We start from the raw sequence: 10,141 nt of genomic DNA, 5'->3' as shown, positions 1-10,141 counted from the left end.
TTGGGGGGTGGAATAGTAATATTTTACAAAAACTAAACATTTCTTATAGTAGATATAATAGTATATTTATTCCTTTCTAAAAATATTTTTCGAAAAAGACCAAAAATATTTTTCTGTTTAATATTAAAAGTCTTGTTTCCTTTTTCTATGATGAATAAAAAGTCTAGAAGTCTCATTATAGCAATAGAGTAAGGACTTGTTCTTCGAACTTAGACTAATACGTACAATAGTTTCTGCATCTTTTCATGAATGACATGCATAAGCATTTGATTGTATATAGCAGTGAGTTTCCGAGACCAATGTTAGAACAATTAAGTTCCATATCCTATGAGAATCTAGCCAAAAGCCCCATCTTAATGATTATTGAGTAATGACACAAAGGATGTCTAGATAGAAAGATCACACGTCCACTTGCTTGATCACCACGTTATATCCTAAAAGAGAATTTAGGCCATTTTTGGATCGATAGAGCCAAATAAACGTTAAAAACCCAAAAAGATAGTTTTTCCCTAGTTACCCCTTTTGAGCCTTCACCATTTTCTAAAAGCCTTTTTATTCTTCACCATAAATCCTTGACCCGGTACAACACATAATAAAAAGTTTACCCAGCTGACGAATTGAGAATTGGATGGATATCAAAAAAAGAGAAAAGAAGACATTGTACAAAAACAAATCAGTTAGTTGTTTCGAAAAGAAAAGAAAGACTCATCAAAAACCAAAACTCCAGAAAAAATCAATCAAATGAGTCAAAAATCGAATATCCCAAAAAGCTCAAAATAAAAAAGAGACGATATCAGAAACAAAAGCAAAGTTAGAACTCCCAAAATTCAAAATCATACGGAGTCACAAAGCGAAAGGGCTAAAGAATCACAATTCAAAAGCAAATAACAAAACGAGGTTCTTCTCTAGTTACAAGTATCTTGAAGACCCAATTTCTCAACTTATCAGATTTTTGTTTTTCCCTTCCTAATAAACCATCACCTTAGTCCCGTAACTCCTAATAAAAGACATCTAGCTCAATTAGGAATATGATGGTGTGATAGTAAGTGGCAAGCGTGATCAATCAACCCCAGTTTCTTTGGATGTCATTTGAGTATGTGAGGAATATAAGTGCCCGCTGCACTTGAAAGAACAAAACTTGAGTGAATCTATCAAAGAGTTGTGATTGCAATACACCCCTATGAGAACCCACTTTAAGGACGCTCTCCAAAAGTCTCGGAAACAACTCTGCTTTTGTATTTCATTGCTCATGTTTTGCACATTTATCTTTAGATTATTAAATTGCTGTACATATGGTATTCTAAGTTCAAAGGAGCTTGTCCTTATTCTCTGCTAATGAGATGTATCGCTAATGAGAATAAATAAGAAAACAAGACCCTTCGTTGTAGGGGTATAAAAACCAAAAGTTAGGGAAAGAGAATACACCTAGACTTATTCTAGTGTCATGTAGGATTTATTTTCTAATTATTTTCAATTGTAAGGGGTAAAAGGCTTATCTGGTTAATAGACAGGGGCCGTATTTATTGATACTAAAGATTACAATATGCAAATCAACTTAGGGATAGAATATCCTTGTTACATAACACTAAGGAAAGAAGATATAACACTAAAGGAAAGAAGATATATGGAGATATACTTCAACACTGCCCCTCAAGTTGGTGCAAAGATGTCTATCAAGCCCAACTTGACAATGGAACTCTTGAGCAATGACGGTCCGACTGGCTTGGTGAACATATCTGCTGTTTGTTCTATAGAACGAACAAACACCGAAACAATAATGCCAGCTCTGACCTTCTCTCGTATGAAATGTATATCCACCTCAATATGTTTTGTCCTCTCATGAAGCACGGAATATGGAGCAAGCATTATGGAAGATTTGTTGTCACAAAACAACGTGGAAGAAGGTCCTACTAGAAAACCCAACTCATCATAGAGTGAACGTAGCCAAAAAAGCTCACAAGTCCCCTGAGCCATTGCACGATATTCAGCCTCTGCAGAAGATCTAGAAGTAACATTTTGTTTCTTACTCTTCCAAGATATCAAGTGTGACCCAAAGAAAGTACATAAACCTGATGTTGATCGTCTATCTGTCTTAGAACCAGCATAGTCTGCATCAGTATAACAAGATAACCCTAACTGTCCACCTGATGCATAAAACAGATCGAGTCCTGGGCATGACTTAAGATACCTCAAGATATGATAAACAGCATCCATGTGAGATGTGCAAGGAGCATCCATAAATTGACTAACAACGCTAACCGCAAAGGCTATATCTGGCCTGGTATTAGTCAAGTAAATCAATCTCCTAACCAAACGCTGATATTGAGATGAATTAGAGAGCAATTCTCCAAACTCAGATGAGAGTTCTGTGTTAGGATCCATAGCTTACAATGCTGGCCTGCAACCTAGCATGCCAGTATCCTTCAACAAGTCTAAAATGTACTTGCTCTGAGAGAGAGATACCCTATGTCGAGAACGTGCTACCTCAATACCTAAGAAGTAGCGAAGGGCCCCCAGATCTTTCACATCAAATGCCTTACTCAGATCAAATTTCACCTGAACAATACCAGGAATGTCATCGCCTGTAACTATAATATCATCAACATACATAAGAAGTAGGACACGGTGTCCAAACTTATTCTTTCGAACAAAACAAGTATGATCAGATTGGCAGCGTATGAACCCAAGAGACAATACCACCTGGCTGAAACGGTAAAACCAAGCATGAGGTGACTGTTTCAACCCATATAGAGATTTCTGAAGACAACACACTTTCCCAGCATACTCCCCCTCACTGCGAAAACCGGGTGGAGGATCCATATAAATAGTCTCAGTGAGATTACCATGGAGAAAAGCATTCTTGACGTCTAACTAATACAGAGGCCAAGAATGAGATGGTGCCAAAGAGATGAAGAATCGTACAGAGGAAAGTTTAGCCACCGGAGCAAATGTATCACTGAAATCCTTACCAGGAATTTGAGTAAACCCCTTTGCAACCAACCGTGCCTTGTAACGATCCATAGTACCATCTGCACAATACTTAATAGAAAACACCCATTTACATTGAACTGTTTTCTCACCAAGTGGTAGGGAAACCATATCCCATGTGTGATTTCGTTCCAGTGCTTCCATTTCACATTACATTGCAGCAACCCAGTGGGGATCACACAAAGCTTCAGAAACAGATTTATGAATGCAGATAGAGGATGTTGCAGCCAAGAAAGCTCGATAAGAATCAGAAAGTCCCTGATAAGACACAAACTTGCTAATAGGATGGTGAGTACAACATGTAGTAATGAGACGATCAATTGGATGTCTGTCCCGTGAAGACTTACAAGGTGGTGGTGGTGGTGGTACCGGTGATGCAATAGATGATTCATATGTAGAAGTCGGCTCAACAATAATATCAGAAGTACGCAATATAGATAGTACTGGATCAGAGGAGTCAGACATAAGTGGCGGTGGTGGAGCCTGAGGGTAAACCTGTTTTTGCTCCTCAAATGGATGAGAGTCATTATCAAACACAGGTAAAGGCCAAATAGGGACAGAGTTGTCCTTTGCAGGTAAAGAAGAAGCTGATACAAGTAGTCTCTGTAAAGAGGGATTACTTCCAAAGAAAGGTGTATCCTCTAGAAATGTAACATCCATAGTATAATACAACTTTCGTGCTAAAGGATCATAACACCGATATCCTTTTGAGAAATGAGTGTACCCTAGAAAGATACATTTAATAGCTTTATCATCTAATTTTGTACGAATATGGCTCCGGTTTTGCACGAAACACATACAACCAAATACTCTGGGAACAATATAGAATAAAACTCTATCAGGATGAAGAACATGGAAAGGGGATTTACCATGTAAAACACGACTTGGAGTGCGGTTGATAAGATGCACATCAGTGAGAACAACCATATGCCAATAAGATTTTGGGACATTCATGCCAGACAAAAGACAACGAACAACGGACATGAGACTCCGATTTTTTCATTCAAAGAACTCCATTCTCGCTTTCCGGTGTGTAGGTATTAGAAAGTTGTTGAATAATGCCAAGCTGATTCAATTGAGACACAAAAGCATCTGATAAATATTCCTTAGCATTATCAGAATGAATGCCCTTAACCACAACATTATACTGAGTCTTAATCATCTGAAGAAATTTGGTAAAAGAGGTAAGCACCTCAGATTTTTTCTTTAGTAGATAAACCCAAGTACATCTAGTATGATCATCAATGAAAGTAACATAATACTGGTGCCCTGACCAAGAGTTTACTGGAGATGGTCCCCACACATCAGAATGGATAAGATCAAATGCACAAGGTGAAGTGATGCATCCGAGAAATATAAGTAGAACGAGTTTGCTTAGACAATGAACATATATGACAATGAAACTTCTGAGATTTTCAAGCTTTCATCAAATCAGGAAGCAGTAAACAAAGATTCTAGAAGTTAACATGTCCAAAGCGAGCATGCCACAAACTCAGTGTCTGTGAAGAGAAATTATGGGAACCATGTTCTGGTAATACAGATGCCTGCAAGACAGTAACAGGTGTTTGTGGAGTAAGTGGCGGATCCCCAAAATAGTGCAGTCCATCGTGCTCAAACCCTCTACTAAGAATCGTCCCCGTATCTTGGTCTTGTATTAGACAATGATCAGAAAGAAAGATTACTGCACAGTTCAAGGTTTTTGCTAATCTGCTAATTGATAACAAATTCATAGCAAGATTAGGTACATGTAAAACAGACTGCAATGTAATAGATGATGAAAGGGAAATCTTCCCTTTACTAAGAATAGGTGTTGATGACCCATCAACAAGGCGTACATAACGATGATCAGTTGTGGTTACATCAGTTGACGTAAATAAACTTGACTCACCCGTCATATGATCATTGGCACCTGAATCAAGGACCCAACTAGGTGTAGCATGATCCAACCGAGCATGAAAAGATGCAGATGCACTTGTGACAGTCATAGTTGTAGGTACACCGGAACTTTGTACAAGAGAATTTTGAACCAAATATATATATAGTAACTGATCGACTTCACTAATTACTCCAAGAAATGCAGCAACCCCAAATAACCAAAAATGTAATTACACAAAACACTCACTAAAAATGTGATCAACTGATAATTGGCTCAAGAAACGGGTACCGATAACGTAACCGGATTACCACAGTAGCCAAAGAATCCAAAAAAAATTGGTTAATAACCGTTCAAATGGATCAAAGCCAACTTGCACACCCAATAAGTCATGAACAATAACTAATTGCTCAGTAGAGAAAGAAAAAAAAACTTCGCTGCTGCCCCACTTTAATAGAAACTGAAAAAGTGTATGTAGCAATCACTTACCATTTCCAATCATTGAAATGCCATGGCTATCAAAAAAGAACCAACCAAAGAGAACTCGTGGCTACCAAATAAAGAGATGGAAACCAATGGAGGAGCTGCTACTGTACGTCTTATAATTGAAGAAATTGCTATCTCATCAAATTCAAACATGAGGTCATAGCATATACTTTGGTCTGTTGATGTGAAGACGGTGTAAAAAAAATGTGGCAATGGTTGATGAGGGGATGGTGGTAGGGATTGGAGAGCCGTATCTCCGATACCAAATTGTAAGGGGTAAAAGGCTTATCTGATTATAGACAAAGGTCGTATTTATTGATACTAAATATTACAATATGCAAATCAACTTAGGGATAGAATATCCTTGTTATATAACACTAAGGAAAGAATATATAACACTAAAGGAAAGAAGATATATGGAGATATACTTCAACATTTTCATTTAAGTCATTTACTTTTTGTTCTTCATTTTTAATCAAATTGTTTATTTTTTGTTCTTCATTCAATCAATCATTTCTTTCTTTGTTGTTCTTTCTTTCAATCAATCATTTCCTTTCTTTCAAGTTTGTGTTTCTAACTATTTAAACAACTTAGGGGTCGTTTGTTTTTCTGAGCCTATGAATGCTGAATGGCTCATTCTCTGAATGCTAAATGCTGATTGCTGAATTCTAAAAAACATGTTTGTTTTCTGTTAGAATAACCTGGCTCTGAAAGCTGAATATAAATCATTCGGACAATTTTACTCATGCTATCTATTTTAAACACTAACTTGATTTCTTGTTAAACAAAATATATATTATATTTGAGGAAAAGAGATGGATTATCGAAAAAAATAAATGATAAATAAATTTATTTAAAATATGTTTTCACAAATATATTTTAACGGTTTATTTTCATATTTTGTTTATTTTCAGAATATATATATATATGTAATTCTATTTTTAACAAAGTGGATATCATTCACCCAAAAAAATGAAAAAACCCGTGACGCCAACATCAAATTTTGAAGAACTTATTTTGAAGCCATAAAAGTCAAGGTAGGAAAGTAGATGGGTTCTTAAGATTGGGTTCTTAAGAAAGGGCAAGAAGGGACTTTCTTGTTTCAAGTATTAGAATTCAGCATTCAGAAGAAATTTTTGTGCTGAATGCTGAATGCTAAAAGTACCATTGAATGCTTAAACTACTTTAAAAAACAAACAAGTTTTGAGCCTCTGAATGCTTAAAACTTAAGTTTAAGAGGCTCTGAATGCTGAATTAAAAAAAAAACAAACAACCCCTTAGTCTTTTCAAGCTTATTCAATACAATAGAGTTAACCAATACAAGTTCTAAACTAAAGAAATCTACTTTCATTTCTTCTAAAACTCCCAACCATTCAAGTTCCATACAATTTATGGTGAACCTCATTTCAAAACACTTTGAATCCACCACTACTACAACTTCAAATGGAAAGAGATCACCGAGAATTTTCCTACTTGTTTAGATTCAATAAATGAGAAAATAAGGATTGTTGCCAATAATCATATCAACAAGAAATCCATATAACCATCCGAATTATATTCACATGCCGAAACTTGACTTGCCGGATGTTACAAACTCAGAAGTTGACATCTAGCCGATGCTAAATACAAGAGTTGACTAATCTTAACTAAATTCAGAAGGAATCTCCTTTCGCAACTGTTTCCAACTAAAAATCAATTAAAAGCTAGAACCTTCTTGCCTACAGTTCATTCAGCCCAGAAATCCAATACCATGGTGCAAGTATATTCTCACTTCTGGTTTAGCTTCTCGAAATATGCAGTCATTTCTTCCAGTCCAAATTAGCTAACAAACTGCTTGGGGTGTCATCATCCATATCATTGTACTCGGCCAAGTCACCCAAAGGTCATGGAGGCAGTTGAGGTTTATTCAGGGTGAAAGTCATATTAACTAGTCTCAATAATTGTAGACTCTCGATATATGGAATGACATATTTCGGCTAGCAATAAACAAGCAGAAATGGGTTATCTAGTACCCCTAGTACCCCCAATGAGCTAATTAGGATCTCCCCTAGATGGGAAATTAGGGTCTCTGTAAAGAAAAAGGTATTTTTTTCTCTCTCACGTGTAGAGGCACCCTGCTACCACTTTTTGCCTTGGCCCATCTACCTCATATTTTTTTTGACCTCCAGGCACTTAAAATTCACCCAGCTTTTGTTTAGCCGAGGGCTGACCAGCCCCACCCATTTTCAACACGAATTTGCCCTTTTTTGGAAGTTTTCTGAAATAGTATAAATATAGGTTTTTTCTGTAGAAACCTAACTTTTCCAAAACCAAGAAAGAGAGAGATTATAAGAGAGCAATTCTTTGTGAGTTGAGTGTTCATTCTTTGTGAGTGGATTGAGAGACTTGTAATCTATTTCTCCGGATATCTAGTAAAGTTTGGAACTTGCAGTGTGGAAGTAGGCAAATTGTCGAACCACGATATATCTCGTCTTGTGGTTTGTTCTTCTTTTACATTAATTGTGTTACTTTATATGTTTGTTATTTGATATTGAGAAGTATTGGGATATTGCTTGGAGGGTATTGAAGTATTGTCTAGTAAGAAGGATTGATCCTTGTGTAGGATTGATCTATTGTAGTGGGTAACGTTGTTTCCGCAGTGTTATATTAACATCAATTAGTATCAGAGCGTATGTTTACGACCTAGGATTTTAAGTTTAGTGCTCGAAATTTGTGTAGACAAGGTGTTCGATTAAATTCTAAAGTGAAATTATTTTTTGGTTATTGTGTATAACTTAAAAGATGGTTCCTAAGATGTCAAACACAAGGTTTGAAGTAGAGAAGCTTAATGGGAAGAATAACTTTGGGATTTGGCAAGTCCAAGTAAAGGACATCCTCATCCAACAAGGTTTGCACAATGCTTTAAAGGGGATTAAATCTAAGGCGGCGAATATGAGTAATGATGATTGGGAAGAGTTCGATCTTCAGGCTTGTTCATCAATCCGGTTATGTCTTGCTAATGAGGTCATATATAATGTGATGGGAGAAAATACCACTGCTGGTATTTGGCTCAAACTAGAGTCTATGTATATGACCAAGAGCATGACGAACAAGATGTACCTTAACAAGCGTATTTATCGGTACATGATGGTCAATGGTTCAATGATGAAAGAGCACGTTAGTGAGTTCCGTCGATGTCTAGCAGATTATTTGAATGTTAGTATGAAGATGGATGATGAGGATCAAACGGCATGTTTGATATTCTCCTTGCCAGAAAGCTATGAGCATCTAATGACTACATTTATGAACAGAGAAGTCGTCGATCTTGACGAAGTTTAGAGTGCACTTCTTTCTTATGAGTTGGTGAAGAAGACACGTATAGAGAATAACATTGATGCAGGTCAGGGGCTAGTGGCAAGAGGAAATTCGTATGAACAGAATTCTACAAGTAATGAGAATTCTAGGTCCAAGTCAAAGAAGCCTTCAAAACATGTACAATGCTACAATTGCAATGAAAAGGGACATTACGCAAGTAATTGTCCTCACCCGAAGAAAGAGAACAAGAGAGATGGTCAGAAGAAAAGTAAGGCAAAAATTGAGGTAAGTTATGCTTCAGGCTCTGAAGAGGATGAGTTCAGTTTCTGTGTGTCCACACAAGACTATATGACCGAAAGGTGGATTCTTGATTCCGGATGTTCCTATCATATGTGCCCGAATAGAAAGTGGTTTATTTCTTATGAGAGCATTGATGGTGGTTCCGTTTTGATGGGTAATAACGTTGCTTGTAAGACGCTAGGAATTGGAACTATACGGGTCAAGATGTATGATGGTGTAGTGAGGACTTTAACCGATGTGAGACATGTTCCCCGAAGCTAAAGAAAAGTCTTATTTCTCTTGGTACCTTGGATTCCAAAGGCCACAAGTTTGTGGGCGAAGGTGGAGTCCTAAATATTGTTAATGGCTCTTTAGTTGTTATGAAGGGTAAAAAACATGGAACCTTGTATACTCTGATAGGTAGTACGGTGATATAGGATGTAGCAGTGAGTGCATGTAGTAATGATTCTGAGTGCACTAAGATATGGCATACGTGTTTAGGGCATATGAGTGAAAAAGGTTTGTCTGAGTTGTGCCAGCGAGGGTTCTTGAAGAATTTGAAGAAGCCAAGTATGGGGCTCTGTGAGCATTGCGTCTATGGGGAGCAGTGCAGAGTCAAGCAAGCACACGACAACAGGCATCCTTGACTATGTGCATACGGATGTTCAGGGTGGCTTCAAAAGGAGGTAACCACTATTATGTCTCATTCATTGATGATCATACTTGCTATATGTGGGTGGATGAAATCGAAATATGAAGTGTTTGAGACATTTAAGAAGTGGAAGGCAAGGGTTGAGAATCGCACAGATAGGAAGGTAAAGACATTACGGTCTAACAATGGTACTGAGTATACCTATGAACCTTTTCAAGAGTTTTGTCTTGTAATGAGGAATTGCCAGTAATCGATCGAGTCGAGCACGCCCACAACAGAATGGAATGGCAGAGAGGATGAATAGAACCTTGCTTGAAAGAGCGAGATGTTTGTTGTCTAATGCCAGTCTAGGCAAAGAGTATTGGGCATATGCAATGTCCATGGCGTGTTACCTATACAATAGGTCACCAGTACCAGCTATAGATTGCAGGAACACCTTATGAGGTGTGGTCGGTAACCCAGCTGATTATAGTATTTTATGAAAGTTTTGGATCGACAACCTTTACTACCATGTCGAGAAAATCAAGCTAGATCCTAGAGCTAAGAAGGTCATATTCTTAGGCTTCGCG

The 10,141-nt window shown here is 37.3% G+C and overlaps 1 pseudogene; it reads right to left on the bottom strand.

Moving 5' to 3' along the window:
- Positions 1 to 1,650: 1,650 nt before the first annotated feature.
- LOC147505304 (secreted RxLR effector protein 161 pseudogene) lies at positions 1,651 to 2,382 on the bottom strand (annotated as a pseudogene).
- Positions 2,383 to 10,141: the final 7,759 nt, after the last annotated feature.

Source organism: Coptis chinensis, chromosome 4 (genome assembly GCF_015680905.1).
Source record: "Coptis chinensis isolate HL-2020 chromosome 4, ASM1568090v1, whole genome shotgun sequence".
In the NCBI taxonomy this organism is placed as follows: Eukaryota; Viridiplantae; Streptophyta; class Magnoliopsida; order Ranunculales; family Ranunculaceae; genus Coptis; species Coptis chinensis.
The sequence above is the reverse complement of the archived record's forward strand: the minus strand, read 5'-3'. Positions and strand labels throughout refer to the sequence as shown.